The sequence below is a fragment of the Lepisma saccharinum genome, chromosome 20, assembly GCF_977018435.1.
Source record: "Lepisma saccharinum chromosome 20, izLepSacc3.1, whole genome shotgun sequence".
Taxonomy (NCBI): Eukaryota; Metazoa; Arthropoda; class Insecta; order Zygentoma; family Lepismatidae; genus Lepisma; species Lepisma saccharinum.
Window position 1 is genome coordinate 41,897,670 of NC_139248.1, and position 13,735 is coordinate 41,911,404.

Genomic DNA, 13,735 nt, shown 5'->3' on the forward strand with positions numbered 1-13,735 from the left:
CTCCATTTGGGTCTACTAATGTTGCCAACTCACTAGGCCGTATCAATATTGCGCGCTCAAGCATGATTTAATTTTATTATATTTTCAGATTCACCACAAAACAAGGTGTTGACAGGCAGTGCGTATATATATTGTAAGAAGATGTTTTATTATCAACCTCTACTTCTTGCAGTACATCCTGGACACAGCGTTGCAGGTTAACAAAGGATTTTTGGATAGTATATATTTTTTTTCTTAAAACTGTTCGGTTACTCGCTCGTTCCTGGCATCATACACAAAAGTTTTCTCCGCGATGAGGATGACGCTACACAGAGTGTCGGCAGGCAAGGCATCGTGGAACTCGCACACAATCTTGATGTTGGTGCGATCGTTAACAACCACCTGCTTTCTTTTAGATGTGTTGATGAGGAACATGGGTCTGCGAGCTATGAACTCGTTTGGATTGTAGTACACGTCCACGTTACCGGAAGTCACTCGTTTGTAAGCTGTGTACGCCTCGTACAGTTTCAGGTAGTCCTCTTCTGCGATGTTTAGGTTGTAGTTCTCACGTGGGAAAACTTCGTTCCTGCCATTTTTGAGGTAAATGTTTTTAATCTTGCAGTTGTCGAACTGGCTTGAATTTTTCTCCTGATTGTTACCTCTTCCTGTCTGGAAGAGTACGACTGCAAACTCGGGCATGTCGTACCGAATGTTGTTGAATTGCGTGGTTACGTCAAATTCGAAATGATTGCCGGAAGCAGGTTTTTGCACACACTGGTAGCCATAAAACTGAATGGACACTTGAGGATTTTTCAGGATGTCGGCTTTGTACTTGAGAGCATAGTTTGATTCGTATTCTACCACTGGCACGCGCAGCTCCATGGATTTTACAATACACTTGGCAGCGTCGGGTAGTGTGTTGGGAAGCAAGGTAGTCCCGTCAGGGCCCAAAGTGCTGTATCGCATCAGTGCGTCGTTGTCGTTGGCAGCTCTGCGAAAAGTAACACGCAAACCACCCTTCCACATGATCTCCTTGTAGTCCGAGAAGAAACCGGGCAGCAGACGCATGGGAAACAGTACTGTGTGACTTTGAGTTTTGATTTTTGTACCTGCTTCGAATCCCCCTGCCTGGTAGTATGCTGCATCGGTCTTGGAGAGTTTCAGTGTTCCCACGGCAGTCGAGGTAATCCCGGGGTAGTCAACCCTATCGATGACGGTGCCATGCTTTCTAACTTCCACCTGCGAGAATAGGTACGGCACAAAATTATCTATGAGTCTTAGGTTTGCGTTGGCAAGAAATGCTTCGCCGTTGTTTCTCTTCACTACATCAAACTTGACGTACAAATCAGCTCTGTGAGGGTGAATGAATCCATCCCCGACGTCCACATCGTATTCTATCTCTCGATTCGCTTCGTTAAGGTTGGCAAACGTGCGACGGTTGGGAGGGAAGGACTGCAACTCGTAACTTTCGATTTGTTCCATGATGGCTATTTATTATATGTTAATCTCCACGACGGCAGTGGTCGCGGCTCCTGCAAAATCAACCACCTCCCTCTTCTTGTTTGTCACTGCTAATTCTATGTTGTCTATGCGATTACGAGATACAGGAAAGTATATCGGTGGGGAGGGTGTGTAGATAATTGGCTCCATGAACTCAGAGTTTGGTTTGAACGTAGCGATAATACCTGTCTGCTTGTGACTCCCTGGGATGCCGTCAGAGGATTTGGTGATCATACCTTGATTATTTTTTACAGAGCAGTTTGGGCAGGTTGTTATTTATAACCCCATCCTCAATTTTTTTGTTTTGTGTTCATGGCGATGGTCGTACCTAATGCGGCGACCCGCTCGCCCAGCGAGACGTCTCTGCTGACGAGTCTCCCGAAAGCTGCATGCTCTAACTTTCTGTCAGCATCATGACGTACATCGAGATCGGTATTGGTATTGTAGGCAATATCGTGATTCTTGCATGCAGCATCCAGGGGATTCACACCCTTGTCGCCTTTTTTTAGTCGCTGTTCGAGTTTGGTACCGGGACCGCGGTACTGGTAACCTGGCAAGTGCATCTTGAAGGGTAGCTTGTTGATGATGTCGTTCACGAGACCTCGACCTTCGGCCACGTTCCAAAATTTCGGAGGTAGGGTGTTGATGATTTTGATGAGGCACCCTATGCCTTTGTCGTTATTCACAATGAAGTTGGCAAGCTTGGGGCTAACCATGTCCACAATTCCTACCTTCTCGTTGCGAAAGTTGCTGTTGCCTGCATTCTCCTCTCCTGCAATAACCAACAACCTGTCTATGAGCTTGCGCACGTCGTCAACCCACACAAACTCTTTGGGCAGGTTGTTGTAGAGTTTGACGCCGCTGCCTGTTTTGACCTGGTTCCATATCGGCTTGATGAGGTTCTTGTATTTTTCGCCGCTGCTAGATTTGACGCGATTCTGCGTAGCGTCGTTGTTTTGGTACAAGGCATCCGTCATGATCAAAATTTCCTTGTAACTTTGGTAATCTTCGTCTGTGTAATCTCTTGGTTGCTTTTTTGGTGATGAGTTCCCACAGTCCAACCGTACCGGGATACCTGTTCCAGCTGTTTTTCTCACCCAAATTGACTTTCACGTTGTCACCCTCGAACATGACTTTCGATTTTCCGATTTTCCAAACCACGCCCTCGTTGAGTTCCATGGTTGGGTACAATCCGAAAACCTCGTTTTTCTCGAACTAAACTCAACGACCTGTTGATCAATCAATTTTCGGAACGCTGCTCTTCCTGCTGGAACAGTGACGATTTCGGATTCGCGACGATCGACATGACGAGGTTTTCGGATTGTACCCAACCATGGAACTCAACGAGGGCGTGGTTTGGAAAATCGGAAAATCGAAAGTCATGTTCGAGGGTGACAACGTGAAAGTCAATTTGGGTGAGAAAAACAGCTGGAACAGGTATCCCGGTACGGTTGGACTGTGGGAACTCATCACCAAAAAAGCAACCAAGAGATTACACAGACGAAGATTACCAAAGTTACAAGGAAATTTTGATCATGACGGATGCCTTGTACCAAAACAACGACGCTACGCAGAATCGCGTCAAATCTAGCAGCGGCGAAAAATACAAAGAACCTCATCAAGCCGATATGGAACCAGGTCAAAACAGGCAGCGGCGTCAAACTCTACAACAACCTGCCCAAAGAGTTTGTGTGGGTTGACGACGTGCGCAAGCTCATAGACAGGTTGTTGGTTATTGCAGGAGAGGAGAATGCAGGCAACAGCAACTTTCGCAACGAGAAGGTAGGAATTGTGGACATGGTTAGCCCCAAGCTTGCCAACTTCATTGTGAATAACGACAAAGGCATAGGGTGCCTCATCAAAATCATCAACACCTACCTCCGAAATTTTGGAACGTGGCCGAAGGTCGAGGTCTCGTGAACGACATCATCAACAAGCTACCCTTCAAGATGCACTTGCCAGGTTACCAGTACCGCGGTCCCGGTACCAAACTCGAACAGCGACTAAAAAAAGGCGACAAGGGTGTGAATCCCCTGGATGCTGCATGCAAGAATCACGATATTGCCTACAATACCAATACCGATCTCGATGTACGTCATGATGCTGACAGAAAGTTAGAGCATGCAGCTTTCGGGAGACTCGTCAGCAGAGACGTCTCGCTGGGCGAGCGGGTCGCCGCATTAGGTACGACCATCGCCATGAACACAAAACAAAAAAATTGAGGATGGGGTTATAAATAACAACCTGCCCAAACTGCTCTGTAAAAAATAATCAAGGTATGATCACCAAATCCTCTGACGGCATCCCAGGGAGTCACAAGCAGACAGGTATTATCGCTACGTTCAAACCAAACTCTGAGTTCATGGAGCAATTATCTACACACCCTCCCCACCGATATACTTTCCTGTATCTCGTAATCGCATAGACAACATAGAATTAGCAGTGACAAACAAGAAGAGGGAGGTGGTTGATTTTGCAGGAGCCGCGACCACTGCCGTCGTGGAGATTAACATATAATAAATAGCCATCATGGAACAAATCGAAAGTTACGAGTTGCAGTCCTTCCCTCCCAACCGTCGCACGTTTGCCAACCTTAACGAAGCGAATCGAGAGATAGAATACGATGTGGACGTCGGGGATGGATTCATTCACCCTCAACAGAGCTGATTTGTACGTCAAGTTTGATGTAGTGAAGAGAAACAACGGCGAAGCATTTCTTGCCAACGCAAACCTAAGACTCATAGATAATTTTGTGCCGTACCTATTCTCGCAGGTGGAAGTTAGAAAGCATGGCACCGTCATCGATAGGGTTGACTACCCCGGGATTACCTCGACTGCCGTGGGAACACTGAAACTCTCCAAGACCGATGCAGCATACTACCAGGCAGGGGGATTCGAAGCAGGTACAAAAATCAAAACTCAAAGTCACACAGTACTGTTTCCCATGCGTCTGCTGCCCGGTTTCTTCTCGGACTACAAGGAGATCATGTGGAAGGGTGGTTTGCGTGTTACTTTTCGCAGAGCTGCCAACGACAACGACGCACTGATGCGATACAGCACTTTGGGCCCTGACGGGACTACCTTGCTTCCCAACACACTACCCGACGCTGCCAAGTGTATTGTAAAATCCATGGAGCTGCGCGTGCCAGTGGTAGAATACGAATCAAACTATGCTCTCAAGTACAAAGCCGACATCCTGAAAAATCCTCAAGTGTCCATTCAGTTTTATGGCTACCAGTGTGTGCAAAAACCTGCTTCCGGCAATCATTTCGAATTTGACGTAACCACGCAATTCAACAACATTCGGTACGACATGCCCGAGTTTGCAGTCGTACTCTTCCAGACAGGAAGAGGTAACAATCAGGAGAAAAATTCAAGCCAGTTCGACAACTGCAAGATTAAAAACATTTACCTCAAAAATGGCAGGAACGAAGTTTTCCCACGTGAGAACTACAACCTAAACATCGCAGAAGAGGACTACCTGAAACTGTACGAGGCGTACACAGCTTACAAACGAGTGACTTCCGGTAACGTGGACGTGTACTACAATCCAAACGAGTTCATAGCTCGCAGACCCATGTTCCTCATCAACACATCTAAAAGAAAGCAGGTGGTTGTTAACGATCGCACCAACATCAAGATTGTGTGCGAGTTCCACGATGCCTTGCCTGCCGACACTCTGTGTAGCGTCATCCTCATCGCGGAGAAAACTTTTGTGTATGATGCCAGGAACGAGCGAGTAACCGAACAGTTTTAAGAAAAAAAATATATACTATCCAAAAATCCTTTGTTAACCTGCAACGCTGTGTCCAGGATGTACTGCAAGAAGTAGAGGTTGATAATAAAACATCTTCTTACAATATATATACGCACTGCCTGTCAACACCTTGTTTTGTGGTGAATCTGAAAATATAATAAAATTAAATCATGCTTGAGCGCGCAATATTGATACGGCCTAGTGAGTTGGCAACATTAGTAGACCCAAATGGAGAATTCTGCGACCGAAAATGAGGCTCGGTGAGGCTCGCCTTAATAGTTTGCTCTTGTAAGGCATAAGCCTTATTTTCTCGCAGTGTTGCCAACATCTTACTCGAAAAAATCACCAAGATTTCTCTCCATGTTCCACTACATAGGATATCCTCGGGCAAGGCATCGTGAAACTCGCGGACGATCTTGATGTTGGTTCGATCGTTGACCACAACCTTCTTTCTCTTAGATGTGTTGATGACGGTCATGGGTCTCCGTGCTTTGAATTCGCTGGGTGTGTAGTACATGTCCACGCTTCCCTCGGTCACGCGTTTGTAAGCCGAGAACGCTTCGTAAAGTTTGAGGTAATCGTTTTTGGTCACGTCGAGGTTGTAATTCTCGTGCGGAAACACTTCGTTTCTACTGTTCTTCAGATAAACATTCTTGATCTTGCAGTCGTCAAACTTGCTGGAATCTTTTTCCTGATTTTTGTCCCTCCCGGTCTGAAAAAGCACTACGATGAAATCTGGCATGTCGAACTGCATGTTGTTGAACTGCGTCGCATTAGTGCATCAGTGCGTCGTTGTTGTTGGCCGCTCTTCGAAACGTAACGCGCAGTCTTCTCTTCCACATGATCTCCTTGTAGTCCGAGAAGAATCCCGGAAGCAAACGCATGGGAAAGAGCACCGTGTGACTTCTCGTCGATATTTTGGTCCCGGCTTCGAATCCTCCCGCTTGATAGTACGCTGCGTCCGTTTTGGATAATTTCAACGTTACCACCGCCGTCGACGTGATGCCTGGATAATCTATTCTGTCGATGACGGCGTTGTGTTTCCTCACCTCCACCTGCGAGAACAGGTGAGGCACGAAGTTGTCCACGAGTATCAAGTTTGCTGCTGCGGGAAACGCGTCTCCGCTTTCCTTCTTCACCACGTCGAATTGAAGGTAGAGGTCCGCTCTGTGAGGATGAACAAACCCATCCCCTACGTCCACGTCGTATTCGATCTCTCTGTTCGCTTCGTTCAAATTTCCGAACATAGGTTCTATTCATATTTTACTCACGTATAGGCATACATGATGAAACAGCAAACATATTTTTTCTAAGTCTTGCCGTTTCCAAGATAACCCTATTTCCGCTCGCCATTTTGGATTTCTCAGCATAGGTTCTATTCATATTTTACTCACGTATAGGTGTACGTGATGAATCCGCAAACAGATTTCTCCTAAGTCTTACCGTTTCCAAGATAACGCCACTTCCGGTCGCTATTTTCGATTTCCGACCATAGGTTCTATTCATATTTTTACTCCTGTATAGGTGTACATGATGAATCCGCAAACAGATTTTTCCTAAGTTTTACCGTTTCCAAGATAACGCCACTTCCGGTCGCTATTTTCGATTTCCGAACATAGGTTCTATTCATATTTTACTCACATATAGGCGTACGTGATGAATCCGCAAACAGATTTCTCCTAAGTCTTACCGTTTCCAAGATAATCCCACTTCCGGTCGCCATTTTGAATTTCCGAGCATAGGTTCTATTCATACTTTTTCTCACGTATAGGCGTACGTGATGAATCCGCAAACAGATTTCTCCTAAGTCTTACCGTTTCCAAGATAACGCCACTTCCGGTCGCCATTTTGGATTTCCGAACATAGGTTCTATTCATATTTTACTCACATATAGGCGTACGTGATGAATCCGCAAACAGATTTCTCCTAAGTCTTACCGTTTCCAAGATAATCCCACTTCCGGTCGCCATTTTGAATTTCCGAGCATAGGTTCTATTCATACTTTTTCTCACGTATAGGCGTACGTGATGAATCCGCAAACAGATTTCTCCTAAGTCTTACCGTTTCCAAGATAACGCCACTTCCGGTCGCCATTTTGAATTTCCGAGCATAGGTTCTATTCATACTTTTTCTCACATATAGGTGTACGTGATGAATCCGCAAACAGATTTCTCCTAAGTCTTACCGTTTCCTAGATAACCCCACTTCCGGTCGCCATTTTGGATTTCCAAACATAGGTTCTATTCATACTTTTTCTCACATATAGGTGTACATGACGAATCCGCAAACAGATTTTTCCTAAGTTTTACCGTTTCCAAGATAACCCTATTTCCGGTCGCTATTTTCGATTTCCGAGCATAGGTTCTATTCATATTTTACTCACGTATAGGCATACGTGATGAATCCGAAAACAGATTTCTTCTAAGTCTTACCGTTTCCAAGATAACGCCACTTCCGGTCGCTATTTTCGATTTCCGAACATAGATTCTATTCATACTTTTTCTCACGTATAGGCGTACGTGATGAATCTGAAAACAGATTTCTCCTAAGTCTTACCGTTTCCAAGATAACCCCACTTCCGGTCGCCATTTTCGATTTCCGAACATAGGTTCTATTCATACTTTTATTCACGTATAGGCGTACGTGATGAATCCGCAAACAGATTTCTCCTAAGTCTTACCGTTTCCAAGATAACGCCACTTCCGATCGCCATTTTGGATTTCCGAGCATAGGTTCTATTCATACTTTTTCTCACATATAGGCGTACGTGATGAATCAGCAAACAGATTTCTCCTAAGTTTTACCGTTTCCAAGATAACGCCACTTCCGGTCGCCATTTTGGATTTCCGAGCATAGGTTCTATTCATACTTTTTCTCACATATAGGTGTACGTGATGAATCACCAAACAGATTTTTCCTAAGTTTTACCGTTTCCTAGATAACCCCACTTCCGGTCGCTATTTTCGATTTCCGAACATAGGTTCTATTCATACTTTTTCTCACATATAGGCGTACGTGATGAATCCCCAAACAGATTGTTTTTGCTAAGTCATGAATTGGAGGGTTCTATGACAAACTATATTAATTCTCGTAAGAGAACAGAACATGTCCTACGGGGCAAGTTAAGGGGGTATGTGCATGGCCAAAGTAGCAGCTGGCCTCTCCCCTTTCAACGTGAACTTGGGAGTGGCGCAAATTCCACGCCGGAACAGGCGTTCTGCCCGGTACGGAAGTTGATGTTTATCGCGGCGTTACAAATCCAGCCGGTTGTACGGAAGCTGATCTTCACGTGTATTTTTCACGAGACACGCTTAATGTCACGTACATCCGTAAGATCATGGCCTTGCGTAAAAAATCAAAAAATTTAAAAAACAATAAGACTTTACCGCCGGGCAAACTGCTCGAAATAGACGTCAAACAGAACACGGCTAAATTGATAATGAATAGCATGTATGGTCAGATGTACGAATTGAAAAACATTCCAGAAGAGATTCGCCCGCACGTCAATCAATTTTACGTTCGAAGGCCGTACGGGAAAACCTTTACGTTTTTTTTTTTTGGTTGGGCACCACGCCAGGGGGCCAGGAATCCTAAAAAACAACAATTATTATTATTTTGTCTGTTTGCTTGCGTCACAATACACGCGCACGCGTGTGTGTGTGTGACACATCGTTCCCCCGAGAGAGGTTTACAAAGATCACGATATACGGAGTTGGAAAATTACGATATGGCGCATTCGCTCGTTACTGTTGCCAGCCATAAATCTCTCTCTCTCTTCATCTTACACCAACGTTGGCATCTCTATTTTTTTAGTTGTAAATAAATTGCCAACACACTCTAGTTAATAATGCTACATATTATACACACACACACGCACACACATACTATATTACCATCCACCCATCTCTCTCTTTTACGGCAGTGCCGGCTCTCTTTGTTTAGTATATGCAGGTTGGCAAACCTCAAGCAAATTGCCAGCCCCTTGCTTTAGGCTAGGTTAGACAAAAAAAGCTGTAGGTGGGCTGTCGGTTGTTTAACTCTTCCCTCTCTCTCTCTTTTTTGTAAAAAACTATGGCAAAAATACCGGTAGGTTGGCAATTTTGCTTTATGCACTAAGGCAAGTCTTAAGTAAACTTGCCAGCTTCTTGCTTTAGGCTAGGTTAGACCTGGTTAGGTTAGGTTAGGTTAGGTTAGGTTAGGTTAGAGTGGGTGTTGGCAGCTGTCGGTTGTTTAACTCTTCCCTCTCTCTCTCCTCTCTCTCTCTCCTCTCTCTCTTTTTTGTAAAAAGCTATGGCAAAAGTACCAGTAGGTTGGCAACCTTGCTTTATGCGCTGTAACGCAAGCCTCAAGCAAGGTTGCCAGCTCCTTGCTTTAGGTTACGTTAGACCAAGACAAAAACCTTGGTGATTTTTTTTTCGAGTAGGTGTTGGCAACACTGCAAGCACCACTTCCGGTTGCAGAACTCTCAAGCAAGATTGCCAGCTCCTTGCTTTAGGTTAGGTTAGACCAAAAAAAACCTTGGTGATTTTTTCGAGTAAGAAGTTGGCAACACTGCGAGCCCCACCGAGCCCCACTTCCGGTTTGTGAACTCTCAAGCAAGATTGCCAACCCCTTGCTGTTTTAGGTTAGGTTAGACCAAAAACCTTGGTGATTTTTTCGAATAAGCAGCTGGCAACACTGCGAGCCCCACCGAGCCCCATTTTCGGTTGGTGAACCGGCCTTATTGCCCTCCTAGCATGTGAAGTAAAAAAGTAAAAAGTTCAAAGATTAGTAAAAATTTTCGGGTTATGTAATGTAAAATATCGTCGCTGACTAACTCGCGTTCTTTTGATCACGTAAAAACTTTCAGCGAGCAAGTTTGTAATGAAACATTGAAATTAATTTTAAGAACAAATACAGCGTCTTTAGAGTGACATGTCAACTGTATTTTTATGTTTTATTTGAACGGATTTTGCAGCACGTCGACCTTGCGCTCTCCTGAGCGCTGCCTGTGACGTGTGTCCGGCTGCATTTACTTACTGGGGAAATAAAATATTTCCCGCAAGTCCACATACTTTGTCCACAGTATGAATTAGCACTATCTTCCTCTATAACAGTGGCGGCATCAGGATTAATCATCTAGGGGTGCGGGGGGGAATGCGGAATCAGATTAAGGGGTTGCGAGGCGGTGTTTCGTTCCTGCAAGATTTTAAAATAGCCAAGAAACACATGTTTTTTTTTAATTTGAAACGAACGAGTCTTGTTCAAATGAAGGCCAATGGCATACTACTTGTCAAGGTACATAGAAATTAGGTAAAGCCATCCGAAGATTGCGAATCTTGCACAAACGTGTGACGTCACCGGAGAAGCAGTGAGCTCGGCTGAAGCAGACGGCCCCTAGCATTTATATGGGAGATTCAGAGAGCGAAAGTATATTATTACTTTTAGGAGGGGGAAAATAATAATTGTCATCCTCCAAGATGGTATTGAGGCATCCTTTTAATGATTAGTAAAATAATTGAAAACGCTCTACTTTTAAAAGGAGGCAAAGTAAATTAGAAAATAAAAGGTAAAAGTAAAAAGGTAAAGTGCTCCCCTGTGCATAGTACCATGCCATGAAGGCGTATAAGGGGTGTTCTTGATCCGGTCGTGAGTGAGGGTGATGTGATCAGCATCACGCCCCTGACCGCCTTTACCCCCCAGGGTTTCCCCCAGGTACCCATGTTATTCGACGCTGGGTGGGCGCCGGGGCCGCTTCCAACGTTAGAAAAGTTCCCGATTTCGAAAATCCATATTCCTGAAACTATCTGACCGATGAGCTACAAAGAAAGTTGCGTGTTCTCCTTTAGAATTTCGTCATTTTACAAATCGTAATAAATTTTAACAAAAACGTGGCATGCTAAAGAAGAATTAAAGAGTTAAAAAAATATTTGATTAATAGACTTAGTTTATTTTACTTTGCTTGTCTGCCACGTATGGCTAATCGCAAAGATGAGGATGCGTGATGATATGATGAAATTTGAAGAAAGGAAAGTAGACCCATGCCCGGGCGGGGATTCGAACCTGGGGGCCCTTGGCATCGTAAAGCGTTGTGCTAACCACTTCTCCATGGAGGTCAGCATTACAAGGAAATAAACAGAAAATGACAATCATTTGGCATCTATGTTTTAATATCCGAGAAACATTTGCGAGGAGGTTATTGAAATAACAAATAATTATTACAAGACATTGTGATGAAAATTATTAATATATCTGAAATATCGGGAGTTGACCTTGCAGTCTCTAAATGTACTTTTAAGATTAAGCAAAACCCTTACTCAAAATTGCTACTGTAAATTTATAAGCTATTAAAATTTAAAACTTATTCCTGTTCGAAAAAAGAGACTGCCAAGTCAAATTAATATTTCGTATAAATACATATTTTTTTCTTTCATGAGGCCAGGACAGTATTTAGAGGGGACGGTGGCTTGGGAAGGCTATAGCCCCGGATCTCGATCTGCAAAGGAGCTTCCAGTGGGAAAATATTGCTATGAAATAGTCCAGAAGAAGGGGTGAAATGATTTTTTTTAAATGGCTCAAGAGTACAAAGATATAAGTGGACATTTGACAAGCTTAGTCTAAAACTTACAACTGAAATCGTACGTGGGGGGGGGGGGGCTACGTGAGGTAACACAGTGGAATATGATTCACAATACTAAAGTTAAAATAAATATGTGGGAATAATAGAAATCAAAATATGTTGCGCAATAGAAAAGATAGAGGGGTAAATCATATTTTACCGGGGCAATCATGTTTATTATTCCGTTACATACGACACAAAAATGCATATTTTGGCTAAAAGAGCATTCATTCATTTATTTATTTTTGTCGTTTTACTGGGGGCAGATAAGAGAGAGAGAGAGAGAGAGAAATAGTCGAACGAGAATAGGGGGCGTTCCTGCACCCTTCCCGTAGTGTGGTCACTGCCTATAGCTATGCTGGAGAAGAATGCACCAATTAATACGTTATTAAATAAAACAGATATTTTTAGAACTTTTCATCAAATTATTTGTGAACTATGATTTAAATTTAGAGAGAGCACATACCTGTTTAATTTAATTTGGATGAGTTAACTTCTGACGCCTGCCATTTCCGAGCCTTCTTCAGGTGTAACTGCACTGCCCTTTGAGCCCTAGCTGCTGCGTTCAGGTAGCGGAACGAGCAGAATACTAATTAAAACAAATATGTGGCAAATATATATATATATATATATAAAAAACAATGTGTTGAAGCTATTGACGGCGCCAAAGAAAAGACAGAAGAGAAACGTGGAGAGTGCAGTGATATTTTACGGGAAGCAGTCACGTTTATTACACTTTTACATTTACATACAATATTAAAGAGTTCTGCTTTTAGATCTCGCACAATGCCATTTTGACAAAAATGGGCAATAAAGCTGTGATATTTTAGATTTCTTCAGTTAGTTTTCTGATAATAGTTTTCACAGCTTTTCATAGCATTTAGTCATGATTTCAGTTGACAAGAACAAAATAATCTTATTTTAAAACATAAAGCAAAAAGAAATCCAACGCGCTTAAGTTAAAACTCCCTTACATTGGAAACCTGGAGAGATCAAAACAGGGGTCCCTTCGTAACACGATTTCTTGAAAACCATTTTACACATTTGAATCAACTTTGTGATAAACGTTTCCCCTGCTACTATATTTTAGAAGATATTCGTTGTCAAATATCTCAATATTTGCATAAGAAACCAGCCTTTTCCGTGCTGAGCGTTTCAACGATAACGTAATGCATCCACGGACAACTGCGCACGCGATCTGCGCCGCCGAACGAGCACCCTTTGACTACTTGTATATTACGTTTCACTTCAAGAAAGTGGTTATAAAATGTAAACCGAAAACAACAAACGGGCCGACTGATTAAACAAAGGGGGGAAACAATTCTTAACAACAATGCAGGCGAAAGAGAGACAGCAGCCGCTGATCTTTGTAGAGACCGCCGCTACTGCATCAAAGCAAATGTTAAAATCGTCTATTTCAGTGCTTTTGCGTTCCCATTTGTAAACTCTTTTTTGGTGACTCTAAGACGACTGTTATACCTCGAGCCTCTGCAGAAGTTAAAGTACTGCTGATACGTTCTACAGACTTTTCAGAAACCCCACAAGCTTCCACCGTCAGTTTATGTACTTGTGCAAAGTTGATGTTTTTCTATGCTTCTTCGTTATATGCAAGATTTCTGAAAAAGTTGTAAACGTTTACGTTACTTTGATTTTAAATGTTCGTTCGCCAGGTACGTACAGTACCATCACTTACACCTGCTATTGTACCGCACGTAGGACGCTGCTCTTCAATGTCATTCATAATGAATGCAAAATCAAATAATCCATACACAATACACCATTCAAGACTCAATTGGCCGCATACGTACAGAACGCGAGGTGTCGACCTAGCAGCTTAGAAAAAGTGTGGCAACCCTGGAGAGCCAGGGGTGTAGAGGAGGCAAGTGGACGCTTCGACCTTG

General features: G+C 43.4%; 1 protein-coding gene across 1 annotated transcript in view; it reads right to left on the reverse strand.

Moving 5' to 3' along the window:
• Nucleotides 1-12,387, reverse strand: part of LOC146003592 (trypsin-1-like) — an 88,850-nt gene extending 76,463 nt beyond the window's left edge. Inside the window, exon 1 of the mRNA XM_083141897.1 lies at nt 12,301-12,387. The gene's annotated coding sequence lies outside the window, so the exon portion shown is untranslated. The remainder of the gene's footprint in view (nt 1-12,300) is intronic.
• Between the last annotated feature and the right edge of the window lie 1,348 nt (nt 12,388-13,735).